This window comes from Nycticebus coucang, chromosome 14 (assembly GCF_027406575.1).
Source record: "Nycticebus coucang isolate mNycCou1 chromosome 14, mNycCou1.pri, whole genome shotgun sequence".
Taxonomy (NCBI): domain Eukaryota; kingdom Metazoa; phylum Chordata; class Mammalia; order Primates; family Lorisidae; genus Nycticebus; species Nycticebus coucang.
Window position 1 is genome coordinate 46,276,389 of NC_069793.1, and position 17,030 is coordinate 46,293,418.

A 17,030-nucleotide genomic window follows, 5' to 3' on the forward strand; every position below is an offset into this window, starting at 1 on the left:
TAGCTGGGACTACAGGCACCTGCCACAATGCCTGGCTATTTTTTGGTTGCAGCCATCATTGTTGTTTGGCAGGCCTGGGCTGGACTTGAACCCACCAGCTTGGGTGTATGTGCCTGGAGCCTTAGCTGCTTGAGCCACAGGAGCTGAGCCCTTTCTTTTCTTTCTTTCTTTCTTTTTTTTAATTAAATCATAGCTGTGTACATTAATACAATCATGGGTTACAATGTGCTGGTTTTATATACAATTTGAAATATTTTCACCAAACTGGTTAACATAGCCTTCATGACATTTTCTTAGTTATTGTGTTGAGACATTTATATTCTACACCTAGTAAATTTCGCATGTACCTTGTAAGATGCACCTTAGGTGTGGTCCCACCAATTACCCTCCCTCCATCCATCTTCCCCTCTCCCCTCCCTCTCTCCTTTCCCCTTCATCTTGGGCTATAATTGGGTTATAGCTTTCATATGAAAGCTATAAATTGGTTTCGTAGTAGGGCTGAGTACATTGGATACTTTTTCTTCCATTCTTGAGATACTTTGCTAAGAAGAATATGTTCCAGCTCCATCCATGTAAACATGTAAGAGGTAAAGTCTCCTTTTTTCTTTAAGGCTGCATAATATTCCATGGTGTAGATATGCTACAATTTATTGATCCATTCGTGGGTTGATGGGCACTTGGGCTTTTTCCATGACTTAGCAATTATTAATTGGGCTGCAATAAACATTCTGGTACAAATATCTTTGTTATAATGTGATTTTTGGTCTTCTGGATATTTACCTAGTAGAGGAATTGTAGGATTGAGTGGCACATCTATTTTTAGATCTCTAAGTGTTCTCCAAACATCTTTTCAAAAGGAACATATTAGTTTGCATTCCCACCAGCAGTGTAGAATTCTTTGGTTTTCAATTTCATTTATTTATGATTTAATTTTGTTTTTTTTTCTTCTGCTAGGTTTGGTATTGGATTGCTTTCTGTTTTTTTGGATATAGGCATCTAATGTGATAAAATTCCCTGTTTTTAAATTTAATTCAATTTAATTAATTAATTGATTGATTTTTGAGACAGAGTCTCACTATGTTGCTGTCAGTAGAGTGCCATGGAATCACAACACACAGACCGCAAACTCTTGGGCTTAAGTGATTCTCTTGCCTCAGCCTCCCAAGTAGCTAGGACTACAGGCACCTGCCACAATGCCCCGCTATTTTTAGAGATGAGGTCTTGCACTGGCTCAAGCTGGTCTCGAACTCATGAGCTCAGGCAATCCACCTGCCTAGGCGTCCCAGAATGCTAGGATTACAGGTGTGAGCCACGGTGCCCAGCCTTAGGACTGCTTTTGCAGTATCCTACAGGTTTTGGTAGCTCGTGTGTTCATTGTTGTTATTCTCAAGGAAGTTAACGATTTCATCCTTTATCTCTTCCTTGAGCCAACTGTCATTCAGCATAAGGTTGTTTAGTGTTCATAGCTGTGTGTGGGGATGAAATTTTTCTTTAGAGATGAGTTTCACTTTTATTGCTTTGTGGCCTGAAAAAAATACAAGGTAAAATTTCAATTCTTTTGATTTTGTTGAGGTTTGATTTGTTTCCTAAGATATGATCTATTTTGGAGACTGTTCCATGGGCTGATGAGAAGAATATAAATATTTATTGATTGTTAGACTCTCACATTGTACAGAGGTATGTTGGTCACAAAACCTTCAAAGGCCTCTCTAGAAACTTCCTGTACAGTTGGGTTTGAAGGCTGAGAGGGGTGATTGAAATAAAAAAAGATTTGTACTAAACTTCTATTGCAATCCCTCAGACACCGGGATTCCAATTAGACACTTGGAAATGGAGAACTAGACCTTCTGGAAATTCTATTTATCTATTCATTGTCTATGCATACATATGTGTGGTGCATATGTGTGTATGTGTGTAAAAATGAGTGAGGTTTTTTTCTTGGAAGGGAAGGATGGGCTAACATTACAAAAAACAAAAACCCAAAGCAAAATGTATATTATCCTTGGTTGTGTTTCCTTGATTCTACAACAGGATGAAGCTTTTCATTGGCATTATTTTCTGCTCCCCGGTCCTGGGTGTCAGCAGCCAAAGATGACTCTCATTCTTAAAGGAAGCTGCGCAAGGTAAGGACCAAAGGATGGGGTCACGAGGCTGTACCTGGCCGCCCCCAAGATTCTCTCAAGCAACGGCCACATCCCCATTGGGCAAAGGTGCTAGTGAAGCCACAAATGGATAGAGGAGGAACATGGTTTTTCCTAATAGTAGTTCCCCATGTTTTTTTGCCAAACTTTAACATTCTTCTATCATGATCCCAGGCCTGAGGCCAAGTAAGTTTTGGGCTGAAACTTTTTAGCACAAGTAGGGAAAAAGGTAGAATTCAGGGGTGAATGTTCCCTTCATATATGTAGGGCCCTGCTGCCTCCTAGTGGGGAATCTAGGACCGCACATTTCTACGCCTTCACAGTGCAGAGGGTGCCCACAGGGAGGTGCGAGCAGTTCCTATCCACATACTAATAGTAACCAAGATTAACTGAGATTTTTCTATGTATTGGGCACTGTTCTAAGATCTTTACATGTACAAATGAATGAGTTTTCATCCTTTAATGTATTATTATCCCTTAATGTAGAAACTGAGACACAAAGAGACTTGACAAAGTTCCAAAGCAGAGCAGGATTTAACCCAGCTAGTCTTGTTTCTCAGACTTTGCTCTTCACCATGGTCCTCTACTGCTTCCAAAACAAGAGGGAGACATTTGTGAATATATATCGTGTTCTTTATTTGAGAAATAGCAATAGTTGGGATGTGGTGCCTTGGAAGACAACTCTTGCCACAATAAAAGACACAGTGAATTACTTTGATGATGGTTCTGCTTGGGCTGAGGAGGAAACCAACAGCAGGAAAGCAACAGCAAGAGAAATATACCCCACTAGCCATAGTACAGTGGCAAAATTTTGTTTTCAGAGTTTTAAATTGAAGGCATTATTATTTTTCTGTGATAGTCTCTGAATAACTGTTTTAAGGGTTTGCTATTCATCCTGTCTAAATTTTCACACAGTACGCTAAAAATGTCTTTGATTCCATAGGCAATGGTTTTCAAAGAGTTTTTTTTTTTTTTTTTAAAGACAGAGTCTTACTCTTTTGCCATGGGTAGAGTGCCATGGTATCATCACAGCTCACAGTAACTTCAAACTCCTTACCCTAGCCTTCCAAGTAGCTGAGACTACAGGCGCCTGCCACAACGCCCAGATAGTTTTTCTATTTTCACTAGAGACAAGGTCTTGCTCTTGCTCAGGCTGGTCTGGAACTCCTGAGCTCGGGCAATCCACCTGCCTCAGTCTAACCTAGGGCTAGGATTACAGACATGAGCCACTGCACCCAGCCCAAAGGGTTGGGCAACTTGCATGAGAATCACCTGGGGTGCTTTGTGAAAAGAAGAACCCTAGATCTCCCCCTATTCCAAATCACAAAATTTGGGTCTGGAGCCTGGAAATCTTTCCTTTACCAAATGCCCCAGTGGATTGGCATGCACAGAAAAGTTGAGAACTACTACCACAAGTTATTAAACTATGCTCTACATTTTGAAAACACTTACTAAGTAAGTCTGGATGCTAAGGAGCCATTTAAATTAGTAATTCAGAGGAAATAAGTAGAGTAAAACGTCACAATTCCCAATAAAAGTGGTATATCTGAAAACTAGAAATAATATAGAAAATGAAGATGTTATCTTGTAGACACCTTATATAAACCATGATTATAACTCTACCTTAGATTCTTCCTTTCTTTTTTTTTTTGATCCCTGCAATGGTATGTTCTTTTTTTTTTTTTTATTGTTGGGGATTCATTGAGGGTACAATAAGCCAGGTTACTCTGATTGCAATTGTTAGGTAAAGTCCCTCTTGCAATCATGTCTTGCCCCCATAAAGTGTGACATACACCAAGGCCCCACCCCCCTCCCTCCGTCCCTCTTTCTTCTTCCCCCCCATAACCTTAATTGTCATTAATTGTCCTCATATCAAAATTGAGTACATAGGATTCATGCTTCTCCATTCTTGTGATGCTTTACTAAGAATAATGTCTTCCACTTCCATCCAGGTTAATGTGAAGAATGTAAAGTCTCCATTTTTTTTTTTTTTTTTTTTTGGCCAGGGCTGGGTTTGAACCGCCACCTCTGGCATATGGGACCGGCGCCCTACTCCTTGAGCCACAGGCGCCGCCCAGTCTCCATTTTTTTTTAATGGCTGAATAGTATTCCATGGTGTACATATACCACAGCTTGTTAATCCATTCCTGGGTTGGTGGGCATTTAGGCTGTTTCCACATTTTGGCGATTGTAAATTGAGCTGCAATAAACAGTCTAGTACAAGTGTCCTTATGATAAAAGGATTTTTTCCCTTCTGGGTAGATGCCCAGTAATGGGATTGCAGGATCAAATGGGAGGTCTAGCTTGAGTGCTTTGAGGTTTCTCCAGACTTCCTTCCAGAAAGGTTGTACTAGTTTGCAGTCCCACCAGCAGTGTAAAAGTGTTCCCTTCTCTCCACATCCACGCCAGCATCTGCAGTTTTGAGATTTTGTGATGTGGGCCATTCTCACTGGGGTTAGATGGTATCTCAGGGTTGTTTTGATTTGCATTTCTCTAATATATAGAGATGATGAACATTTTTTCATGTGTTTGTTAGCCATTCGTCTGTCATCTTTAGAGAAGGTTCTATTCATGTCTCTTGCCCAATTCCTCCTTTCTTAATCAGTTAATTTTAAAAAAACTTCTTAATTTAATTCTAGTTTGATCAGATTCCTTTAGTCCGTAACTCCCTGCTCTTCCTCTTAGTTTACTTCTTTTTTATCCCACCCTTTTTAAGGACCTAAGAAGTGAAATGATAATATGTCTAGCACCTACAGTGTTCTAGATGTCACGCATGTATTTTCTCAGTTTTTCTGCCTACCTCTGAGGTAGATAAAATTCCACTTTATGGGGAGGACAGTGAAATTTTGAACTAGTGAGTCAGTTGCCCTTTTTGGCATCTGAATACCCATTAAAGCTCTCCTAGATAACTCACTTTTATTACTTGCTGGTTGAATTTTGACAGATACTCAGATTTAAATATACCCTGGACATTCAGATGTACTCAGGACCAAGTCATCCTCAGTCTGCCCATTGGGATGAATTTCTGCCGTTGACCAGGTTTAGAGCACCACATATCTGTAGGCTCCCTCAGAATACACTGTGTTCTCATGTCTTGGTCAGAAAGTTCCTTGGATCTTTTCAGGTAGAGGTTCCTTATACAATGTAACATCCCTTTATGATCTTCCACTTCTTTACATGCATCACATACAGTGAAAATAAAAGTATCAGCTGGACATGGTTGCTCAAGTTTATAATCCCCTCACTTTGGGAATCTCAGATGGGAGGATTGCTTGAGGCCAAGAGTTTGAGACTGTTGTGTGCTATGACGGTCACTGCACTCCAGCCTGGGTGACAGAATGAGATTCTGTCTTTATAAAAATAAAATAAAATAAAAAATAAAAACAAAACACAAAAAGCAAAAACAAAGTAGCAGCAGAACTTAGAATGGAATCAAACAGAATAAAACATGTAACAAATATGATTCTCATTATATTATTCCAGGGAAGTGAAACATAAAGGAATATTCATTTCAAGCCAGTATAATTTCCAAGGGCTTTGTTAAAGGTTGAAATCTTGGAATCAGTGGAAAGAAAATATTTTATTCCTTAATTTTTCTCAGACATAATTGTCTCAATCATTTTATTTTCTTTCCAGGGACTAAAGACATGTGGAACGCCTACTCTGACATGAAAGAAGCCAATCACATAGGCGCAGATAAATACTTCCACTCAGGGAAACTATGATGCTGCCCAGAGGGGGCCTGGGGGCGCCTGGGCTGCCAAAGTCATCAGGTATTACAGGGATGTTGAGCAAAGCTTGAATGCCTTGGACAGTCAGGAGGAGGCAAACTTCCTTGCATTTCCAAGAAATTTCCTCCACAGAAATTTCCTGTGGAGGCTGTGGTCTCTCTTCCTCTTGCCCTCTCTCTGCCTCTGTGCTTAGTGTGAGGGGCTGAGTGGTTGGCAAGAGTGAGTGATTTCCAGGCCCCTGCCCCAGCCCCAGGTGCTGTTCATCCAGCCTACAGTGCTCAGCTTGGGCTGAGACCGGCTGAGGCCCTTCTTCTTGACCTTCCTGGGTTCCTCTCAGAGCTCACCCTTGAAAAAGGAAGAATGGGAGAGTGAAGTGTTGGCTAGTGGCCTGGTGATTCATCTCCTTTTTGCCTGCCTCCATTACAGTGATGCCAGAGAGGGTATCCAGAGACTCACAGGACGTGGAGCAGAGGACTCAAAGGCCGACCAGGAGGCCAACAAATGGGGCCGGAGTGGCAAAGACCCCAATCACTTCAGACCTAAAGGCCTGCTTCACAAGTACTGACCTTCCTTTTCACTCTGCCTTCAGGAGACTGGACTGCGAGTCCCTGAGGGCAGGGTTATGTTTTGAAGCAGAGTTACTGAATTCTATATCCCCAGTACTTCAACAAGAACACATAAAAATGCTTAATAAATTCTTGCAAAATGCAATTTGTTATTGTACCGGAATCTGGAAACAGAATATGACAGTCTTCCTGAGAACATGGGGGGCTATTTAGTATCACTAGGATGATCAATAAATGTCACTGTTTTCATTTTTTAAAAAGATAAGGCACTAATAAACAATAGTCGGTGTTAGAGATAAACCTATATGTCTCAACTAAACATGCACCATACTAAATGGACCGTAAATAGGCCAACTAGAAACCTATAATTATATGTTCCATGAAATGGCAAAGATAGTAAGAGAATCCTATGAGTAACTTCAGTAATAAATTTAAAAAATAAATTTAAAAATCAACAAATCTTAGAAAAACGCAACTTACAAAAGCTGAAACGAAGAAATGGAAATCTGTATCATCTTATAATTATTTTAAGAGATTAAATCTTCACACAACAAAAATAACAGGACAAATTTACCCATAAAGGCAAATAAATCCAATTTTACACAAATAATTCTAGAGAGCAGAAATGAAAATACTCCCCGACACTTTTCTGAAGGGTAGGGGAACTTACACACACACACATACAGACACACAAACTGAAGGAAAATAAACAAAAGCAAAAGTACCCTGAGTTCCCATGGATTGGCCCCAGCAATGACCATCTCCATGTTCAAAGTATAGGCTGAGGTTATGCCTTTTACATCATCCCAGAAGATTCTGAAATCTTAGAGAGGACTTTTCAGACATCTCACACAGTTTCTTTCCTAAATCAGACCCTTTTTTCTGGGTCTTGCTGGTTCAGGTATCTCTGATTACAGTGGACTGTTTCTAGGCCCTTCTGTGTCTACGTTTCCTCTCAGTCCAGTCAGCTGTGTCCTTTCCTCTTTTTTGCTTCCCAGGACTCTGAGTTCCTCAACGGTCTATGTCCTTGCCATGAAGGCCTTCCCCTCTCCCACCCTCTCCTTTCCAAACCACACGTTAGCTGGTTCCCTGTCCATGGTGCTGAGAAAGATCTTTTGAAGCCCTTTCCTATCTTTCTTTGCTCATTCCTTGGTTCAAGCCAGGGTAGAATGTCACCTTCTCAGTGCATGAGATCTGCCTGCCCCCAAATCCGCATCTTGGGGTTATAGTGAATGTTTCCATAGCACTTTGTTCATGCCTTTTTGAGAATCTGTATCCATCCTTATCAGTCAGTGGTTAATATGTTGGTTGATGGTAGAATGACAGTGAGAATGATCCCTACCACTCATAACGTGGAGACCATGGGCCAGCCACTGGTCTAAGTGCTTCCTTGTGTTATCCCATTGAATCTGCACACTTTAATCATCCTTATTTTAGAGCTGAGAAAACTTGAGGCACAGTATAAATAACATATCCAGGTCATGTTGCTAATTTGACACTAGAGCAACCCTTTTTAACCATCTGCTATAATTAGCAATTGCACTGCTGTTTTGAGCTTATAAAATAATTTTGCACATATTACTTCCATCAACGAATATATTCCATATACATCACAGCCGATCCTCACAGGAGATACGAAAGAAGCCAGGAACAAGGTGGAGGATATTGGATCACTACACCAAGGGAACTGTAGAGAGACATCTCTAATGATAGAGGGGGTGTGTATGAAGAATCTACAACATGCATAAAGTCAGCTTTAAACACATGATGGGCCCAGAGAACACGAAGCCATCTTGTGAAAATAGTAGTTAAATAGTCAAATAAGGATTTTCCTTTCCATCCCCTCAAACTTTTAGCCTTCTCCTCAGTTTTGGAGGGGTGAGAAAGAGCAGCTAGCTATCAGTTGGAAGAGGATGGGGGAAAGAAAAACAAAGTCACCACCTTCCTCCGAATAAAAGTAAGTGTATCTACAATCGGCTGAACTGAGTCAAGGGGTAGAAATCTTCATTTTAAGTGAATTGGAAGCTTCAACTATTACATGGGCCTGGACTTTCTAGTTACCATTTTGAAATAAACTAAAACTCATTAAACATAATGATTTAAAATTACTATCTGTATAGCATTTTAAATTACCTTTGAGTAATTAGAGAAGGCATGAATTGACCTGTGTTTTTATTCATGATCAAAGTGAAAGAGACATTGGGAAGAAAAAGAGAAAAAATAGGGCGGCGCCTGTGGCTCAGCGGGTAGGGTGCCGGCCCCATATGCCGAGGGTGGTGGGTTCAAACCCAGCCCCCGGCCAAACTGCAACAAAAAAATAGCCGGGCGTTGTGGCGGGCGCCTGTAGTCCCAGCTGCTCCGGAGGCTGAGGCAAGAGAATCACGTAAACCCAAGAGTTAGAGGTTGCTGTGAGCTGTGTGACGCCACAGCACTCTAACCCAGGGCGGTACAGTGAGACTCTGTCTCTACAAAAAAAAAAAAAAAAAAAAAAAGAGAAAAAATAAAGGTGCTCTCTAGTGACAAAAAGTATGTCTGTGTTTGGTTAGCATAATGATGACATATGAGAATGTGTAATAACTACAGATTATGATTAATCCAATTCTATACACTCAAGATCTAAAGAGAAAAGAAGAAAAAAAAAAAACCCCACAAAGTGTACAATTGCCAAAATGTGGAAACAGCCTAAATGCCCACCAACCCAGGAATGGACTAACAAGCTGTGGTATATGTATACCATGGAATACTATTCAGCCATTAAAAAAATGGAGACTTTACAGCCTTTGTATTAACCTGGTTGGAAGTGGAACACATTATTATTAGTAAAGCATCACAAGAATGGAGAAGCATGAATCCTATGTACTCAATTTTGATATGAGGACAATTAATGATGATTAAAGACACAGTAGAGGTGGGAGAAGGGGAGAGAAGAGAGGGAAAGAAGGAGGGAGGGATGGGGAAAGGAAGAGCAGAGAGAGGGAAGGAGGAGGGGTGTGGGATCTTAATGTGTAAAAAAAAAAAAACCCACAAAGCATATATGTGGGTATCAGACTTAAATAAAAGTTGAGAAGTCAAAAGGAGATTATCTCAGCAGTGCCAACAACTTACAAATGAATTTTAGACTAGCTTCTTCTTCATAAAACTCATTTTTATTTTATTAAGAATAAAAAGAGGCCAGGCAAGGTGGCTCACGCCTGTAATCGTAGCACTCTGGGAGGACAAGGCAGTTGGATTGCCTGAGCTCACGGGTTTGAGATCAGCTTGAGCAAGAGCGAGATCCCGTCTCTATTAAAAATAGTAAAACTAAGGCAAGAGGATTGCTTGAGCCCAAGAGTTGGAGGTTGCTGTGATCTATGAAGCCACAGCATCTACCCAGGGCTACAGCTTGAGACTCTGTCTCAGAAAAAAAAAAAAAAAGAAGAATAAAAAGTGTAAGGCCGGGTGCAGTGGCTCATGCCTGTAATCCTAGGACTCTGGGAGGCTGGGGTGGGTGGATTGCCTGAGCTCATGAATTTAAAACCAGCCCCAGCCAGAGCAAGACATCATCTCTAAAAATAGCCAGGCATTGTGGTGGGTACTTGTAGTCCCAGCTACTCAGGAGGCCAAGGCAAGAGAGTCACTTGAGTCCAAGAGTTTGAGGTTGCTGTAAGGTATGATGCCACGGCACTCTACCGCGGGTGACAAAGTGAGACTCTGTCTCAAAATAAAATAAAATAAAAAGAGTAAAATACCATGAGTAGATGTTGAAATTTAAAGATATTTTTATAGCATAAACTGGCAACTATTGAATAGCTCATATACATCAATATGGTGATTGGGAAATACAACATACAAGTGTGTGTATAATGAAAGAAAAGTTTTATGTAACAATATACTGTATTTAGGTGCCACTAAAACAAAAGTTTGTGAAACAACACTAGCTTTTAGTACACACGATGGCTTCTGATGTTTTTTCTTCTGGTCTAGTCTGTTGTGTATCTTTTAAATGTTGGCAATGGCCCAGTAAGTTGCTTTGAAAGCTCAATAATGGGTTGCTACAGTTGAAAAATAATAGAACTTATTAAATTATTCAACAAAGTAATTGTGCGATTGCGAAGTCCCCCTTTAGTGTGTAAAAGATCCCATTTCTCTATAATCCCATCTATGATTGGGATTGTCAATATTTTAAAAAAAATTTCCAATCTTGTAGATATGAAATCATAATTCATATTGATTTTCATTTATATTTCTCTGATTTTTAGTAAATCAGAGTTGAATGTTTTTTTATATATTTTCCTCAGTTTTATTTCCTGTTTTGTAAATTGCCTGTTCCTATCTTTTGCCCATTTTTCTATTGAGTTGTCTCTTTCTTACTGACTTATATGACTTTTTACTATTTTGGATACTAAACCTATGTCAACTACATGTGGCAAACATCTTCTAACTGGAAATTTTAAAAAAACTGTTTTTCTCAACTTACATTAAGCAATAGTGCAAAATGTAACAATCTTTTGCATCATGACTTTTGCTTTGTGTATTTTAAGCAAATCCTTTCTATCTCTGAAGTCATAAAAAGAATACTATAGGGCCAGGCATGGTGGCTCATGCCTGTAATCCCAGCACTCTGGGAGGCCGAGGCAGGTGGATTGTCTTGAGCTCAACAGATGAAAGACCAGCCTGAGCCAGAGCATGACCTCGTCTCTAAAAATAGCTGGGCATTGTGGTGGGTGCCTGTAGTCCCACCTACTCAGGAGGCTGAGATAAGAGAATTGCTTTTGCCCAAGAGTTTGTGGTTGCTATGAGCTGTGATGCCATGGCATTCTACCAAGAGTGACAAAGTGAGACTCTGTCTCAAAATAAAAATAATAATAATACTATACAGTTTCTCTTACAAGCTTTAAACTTTTGCTTTTTACATTAAGTTCTTCTTCAATCCATCCAAATTTGACTTTGATTAAAGATTTCATTTAGGGTAGCACCTGTGGCTCAAGGAGTAGGGCGCCAGCCCCATATACCAGGGGTGGCGGGTTCAAACCCAGCTTGGCCCTGGCCAAAAACTTCAAAAAAAAAAAAAGATTTCATTTAATTTTTATATTTACATGGGTAGTTTACCAATATTAATATTGTTACTTTTTCCAATTCCACTCCTATTATACATTAATTCACCCTGTATGTAAGGATTTCCACTCATTTACATGCCTATCCCTATATCAAGACCACTCTGCATTGTAAGTATTGGTAGATAACATCACTCTCGCCTTTGTTTCTTTCCATACTACTGCTTACCTTCTTGGGTACTGCGCTAATTATCTATTGCTGTAGTAAAAAGACATTCCCAAACCTAGTGCCTAAATGCAGCAATGATGTGTTATTTTTCAAAATCACATGGGTTGGCTTGGGAGGTTCTTTTTCTGGTCTCACCTGGACTCATTTATGCCATGGTATTCAGCTGGAAGGTTGGTAGGCACTGGGGCCAGGCCCTTCTGGGAGCGCTAAAATTTCTGGGTTGCTATCTCCATGTGGTCTTTCATCATTAAGGAGACACGATTGAGTTTTCTCACACAGTGCTGCCCCAAAAGGGTGAGCTCCAGTACACATAAGCATTCAGCAAGCATCTGTTTGTATCACATTTGTTGATGTCCCATTGACAAGAAGTCACATGGCTAACCCTACCCAAGGGGAGGGGGACCAGGAGGCATGATTCGTTAGGGACTATCAGTGAATTAATCTACCTCCTATGGCATAAATTTTACTTAATTGTTTGGTTGTCTTCCCCTACCAGAATATAAGTACCACCCAGGCTAGAATTTTTCTCTTTTCTTCACTGCCACAACCCCAGGGCCTAGAATAGTGCTTGGCATGTAATGGGTACTCAATATTTGTTCCTTTCCCAATTATCTAAGTATTCTTGGTCTTTGGTCTTCTATACGTGAGGCACATTCATTCAGGGCACATCTCAATCTTACCCCAAGGGTTACCACTGAGGATACAGCTCAACTTTCATTTCAGAAGTTTGAAGAGAAAGTTTGTCCTTAAGAGCTGGGTAGACTCAAACAAACATTGCTGACCTATTAACTACACAACCCAAAATTTTAATATGGATTATTTTTCCACACATGTCCAGGGATCCAGTGTCTTCCTAGTTCAGTTATATACATTTGAAAATGAACCCCAGCCACTTTGGTGATTCACATACATCAGTGGTAACTCTTGGGGAGGGATTGAGATTGCCAACTATCTTAGTTGTGTTCTCCGGAAACAGATGTACATAGAGCGTGGTATCCAAGATGTTTAGGGATCAAAATATTTGTACAAGGAAAGTATAAGAAGGTGACTGGAGAGAGGAGAAGTAGTTTGTTAAGGCCATAGCAACCTGGCAGGGAACATTGGTAGAAGTGATGCCCACATAGTGTCCCACATTAGGCTGACCTGACTAGGCCTTTGTATCACAGCTGCTCCCCATCTCCTTCAACCCCCTTGCTCAGTCACCAGATAAGGCCAAACTTAAGGAGCCGAAAGCTGGGAGTCACCTGCTAGCCACATTCTGTGAAGCTGGGTACCAAGTGCTTCCTGGATGGGGTTCTCCCTTAAGAGGTTCTGAATTCACCTCCATAACAGTCTTGGGTTATCAATTACTGATACCCTCCATGTAATGTTTGTTATTTGCGAATCTTAGTGGCAACTTTTAACTGTGCTTTCGTAGATCCTACTAAAACTATGCCCTCAATCCCTTTGTTTTTACTGCCACCAGAGATAACTGCAAGCAAGCAGTTCACCCACTTCAGGCTTCATGTCAACTGGTCACTTGGAGGGAGGATAAAATTCAATAAGGAATTCTGATAATTCTTCACAAAAGGAAATGTGTTTTCTCCTGAGCTAGTTGTACATTGCGTGTATGATCTTATTTAATCCTCACAACAACCTCTTTGAGGTAGGCTCTCAGGTATATGAGTTGGGAAACATGCAACCCTAAGCCAGTTAGCAATAAGTGGCAGAAGCTGGAAGGTGAGGGGCTGGTCTATGGGTCATCTGGTTCGTGTTCTGAGTGGGGTGAGAGGAGAGTAGATATACCTACACAATCATCACAGCTACATTTTTCAAGGCCATGTATTATCTCATTGGATCCTCACTGCACTCCGTGAGGGAGGCATTATGCTGTGGTAGCTCCCTGCAGCATAGCCGGTGGGTGGTGGCTATGCCTCCTAACACTTTAATCTCATTTTGTGCAGTATCACATAAATTCATGGATGTAGGATGGAGAGGTTTTCGCCTGTTGCTCAGATTGAGCTCACCTCCTGGAAATGTGGGACCTTTGGTCTTTTTTTTTTTTTAAGAGGTTTTTTTTTTTTTTATTTTCTTTTTTTGGCCAGGGCTGGGTTTGAACCTGCCACCTCTGGCATATGGGACTGGCGCTCTACTCCTTGAGCCACAGGCGCCGCCCAGGGACCTTTGGTCTTTGTCTCACCTGCCCAAGCCAGAAGAAAGTCTCCTTCATGCTGAACAATCTGATGCCACTTTCCTGACTATGTACTTGAAGTGAGGCTCAGCAATGGAGGCAGCAAGTAGGGGGAGGCTTTCTGTTTTGTCCATTACTTGGTCATTTTCTTAAAAGGTAAAAGTTTTTTTTTTTTTTTTTTTTGTAGAGACAGAGTCTCACCTTATTGCCCTTGGTAGAGTGCTATGGCGTCACACAGCTCACAGCAACCTCCAACTCCAGGGCTTAAGCGATTCTCTTGCCTCAGCCTCCCAAGTAGCTGGGACTACAAGTGCCCGCCACAACGCCCGGCTATTTTTCTGTTGCAGTTTGGCTGGGGCCGGGTTTGAACCCACCACCCTCTGTATATGGGGCCCGCGCCCTACCCGCTGAGCCACAGGCGCCGCCCAAAAGGTAAAAGTTTTATGAATTCTTTTTCATTATAAAGTACTCTGGGGCCCTGCCTGTGGCTCAACAGAGTAGGGTATCGGCCCCATATGCCAGAGGTGGTGGGTTCAAACCCAGCTCCGGCCAAAAAACTGCAAAAAAAATAAAAGAGAAAGAAAGTACTCTGTGTTACTTTCTTCAAAGCACACTGAAATGATCTTTTCCATTTATTTCTTTATTGTTTCTCTCCCCTGAAATATGAGTGTGAGTTGGGGTTTTTTTTGTTTTTTTTTTTGAGACAGTCTCTGTCACCCTTGGTAGAGTGCCAAGGGGCCATCATAGGTCACAGCAACCTCAAACTCTTGGGCTCAAGCAATCCTCTTGACTCAGTTTTTCTATTTTTTTTTAGTAGAGATGGGAGTCTTGCTCTTGCTCAGGCTGGTCTCAAACTCCTGACCTTAAGCAATCCACCTGCCTCGGCCTCCTAGAATGCTGGGATTATAGATGTGAGCCACTGCACCCTGCCTGAGTGCGAGTTTTTTGAGAGCAGAGTCCTTATCTATCTTCTTCACCATGTCTCTAATGATACAATGGCACTAAATAAAGATTTGCTGAGTGAATTGATATATATCTGGTAACTAAATGGCTGCCATTAAAATGTTATGTAGTCCTTATTAATAGAGCTTAATGTTCCTGACTTAGTAATCATTAATTTTTCAACAAAAATCAGTACATTCATCATTGTCATGCACACATTTTCCTCACAGAGCTGCTCATAACTGCCGTATTTCTCTTTAGCCACGTTCAGCTATCTGTATTTTGAATCTCATCCTATGAAGGCCCATTCTCAACTGTAAGACAAATTACACCTTTTCTTTATCCAATAAATACTCAATCCAAGATAAATGTCTACAAATCTACAAAAATAGTTTCTTTTCCTTATTTTTTTAAAGAGACAGATGAGGTCTCACTATGTTGCCCATGATGGACTTGAACTCCTGGGCTCGAGTCATCCTCCTATCTTAGCCTCTTGAGTAGATTAAGACCTAAGGCTCTCACCACCATTCCTGGCTAGAACTATTTTCATCTTAGAGTTTTGCAGTTGGAGGTGGAGCGGAATCTCAATTCAGAGGAAATGATTTTCAATTTATATGCCTTTGGGAAAGTGAACTGTGTAAGAAATGCAATGTCTTTAGCAAAGAAGTAAAATCTTGAATTCCATACAGGGTTTTTTTGTTTTTTCATTAAACTTCCTCACCAGGTGAGGTGGCTCAGGCCTGTAATCCTAGCACTCTGGAAGGCCAAGGTGGGTGGATTGCCTAAACTTGCAGGTTGGAGACCAGCAAGAGCAAGAGCAACAGCCACACCCTGCCTCTAAAAATAGCTGGGCATTGTGGAGGGCACCTGTAGTCCCAGCTACTCGGGAGGCTGAGAAGAGAATCAGTTGAGGACTGGCTTTAGCTCAGCAGTTCCTTCCGCAGTACATTGCTTTCAATCCTCTGCATCTGGCAGAGCCAGTTTGAGACCTGCAGGGCTCCCTAGTCCTTTAAAAAAAAAAAAAAAAAAAGAGAGCGAGAGAATCATTTGAGTCTGAGGTTGCTGAGATCCCAGGCACTTTACTGAATGAGACTGTCTCAAAAACAAAAACAAAAACCAAAAACTGATGCCATCATCCTGTGATTTCTTCATCTGTTCTCTTATTACTGAAAGTTTGGCACTAGTCCCTAAATCTACATCAGAAAAATGAGGACAAGTGGTTCAAGAAGAAGAAAAGGGGTGTTTATTAATTTGTCAGTAAATAAGGAAAATGTCAGACTCCTATCTTAAGGTACCAATTTTCCTAACTATAAGCAGAAATACAGAGCTTTTAAAGAATGGTTATTGCTGTTTCACTATAGTTGACAATTCTGATGCCTCCCATCTCCAGCCAAGGCAATCTGCCTAGTATTACAGGCATGAGCCTCCAGCCAAGACAAACTGGCAGGATATTCCCAGGTCTGTTGAGCCATATCCTGTGGTGCAAAGAACAAAGGATATTCCCCGACCCCTCCTGACCACTGGCCTGCGGCAGAGGTGCGGGTTTTAATTCCCAGAAAGAGTATGGGAAGTTTTAAATAAACAGCTCATAAAACAGGGTATTCCAGGATATTCCCTCTGTTACAGTCCGACATTTTCTTTTCCATTCCAGAGAGCAGGGACATGTCCTACTCTGACGTACATGCATACAGCCAATTAAAGCTTTCACATAAACTTTTTTTTTTTGAGACAAGTGCTTGCTCTGTAGAGCCCAAGTGATGTCATTATAGCTTACTGAAACCTCAAACTCCTGGGCTCAAGAAATTCTCCTGCCTCAGCCTCACAAGTAGCTGGGACTACAGGCACACATCACCATATGCTGCTAATGTTTTCTATTTTTATTAGAGACAGTGTCTTCCTCTTCCTCAGCTAGTCTCTAACTCCTGACCTCTAGATCCAGATCACAAATGGAATAGGTTTGATAGCTTTGAGATTCACATCTGTACTAGAGACGCTGGCTTTTTCTCTGCTTCCTCCTCTCCCTCCCTCTTCCTTCTCCGATCAGGTAAGAGCACCTCGAGAAACGAACTACCTGGTTCAGTGAGGGAGACAAATAACTATGAGAAAGATCCTGGTCCCGTGTAGGATCGGGTTGTGGAGACCAAGTCGTGTGGGCGGGAGCTCAGGCTTTCGGCTCCCGACAGCAGAGGGCGCTGTGACCGAAGCCGCGTAGAGCGCG

At 41.2% G+C, this 17,030-nt stretch overlaps 1 pseudogene; it reads left to right on the forward strand.

The window, feature by feature from the left end:
* The first annotated feature begins 2,032 nt into the window (after positions 1 to 2,032).
* On the forward strand, positions 2,033 to 6,583 carry LOC128565451 (serum amyloid A-3 protein-like; annotated as a pseudogene).
* The last annotated feature ends 10,447 nt before the right edge of the window (positions 6,584 to 17,030 follow it).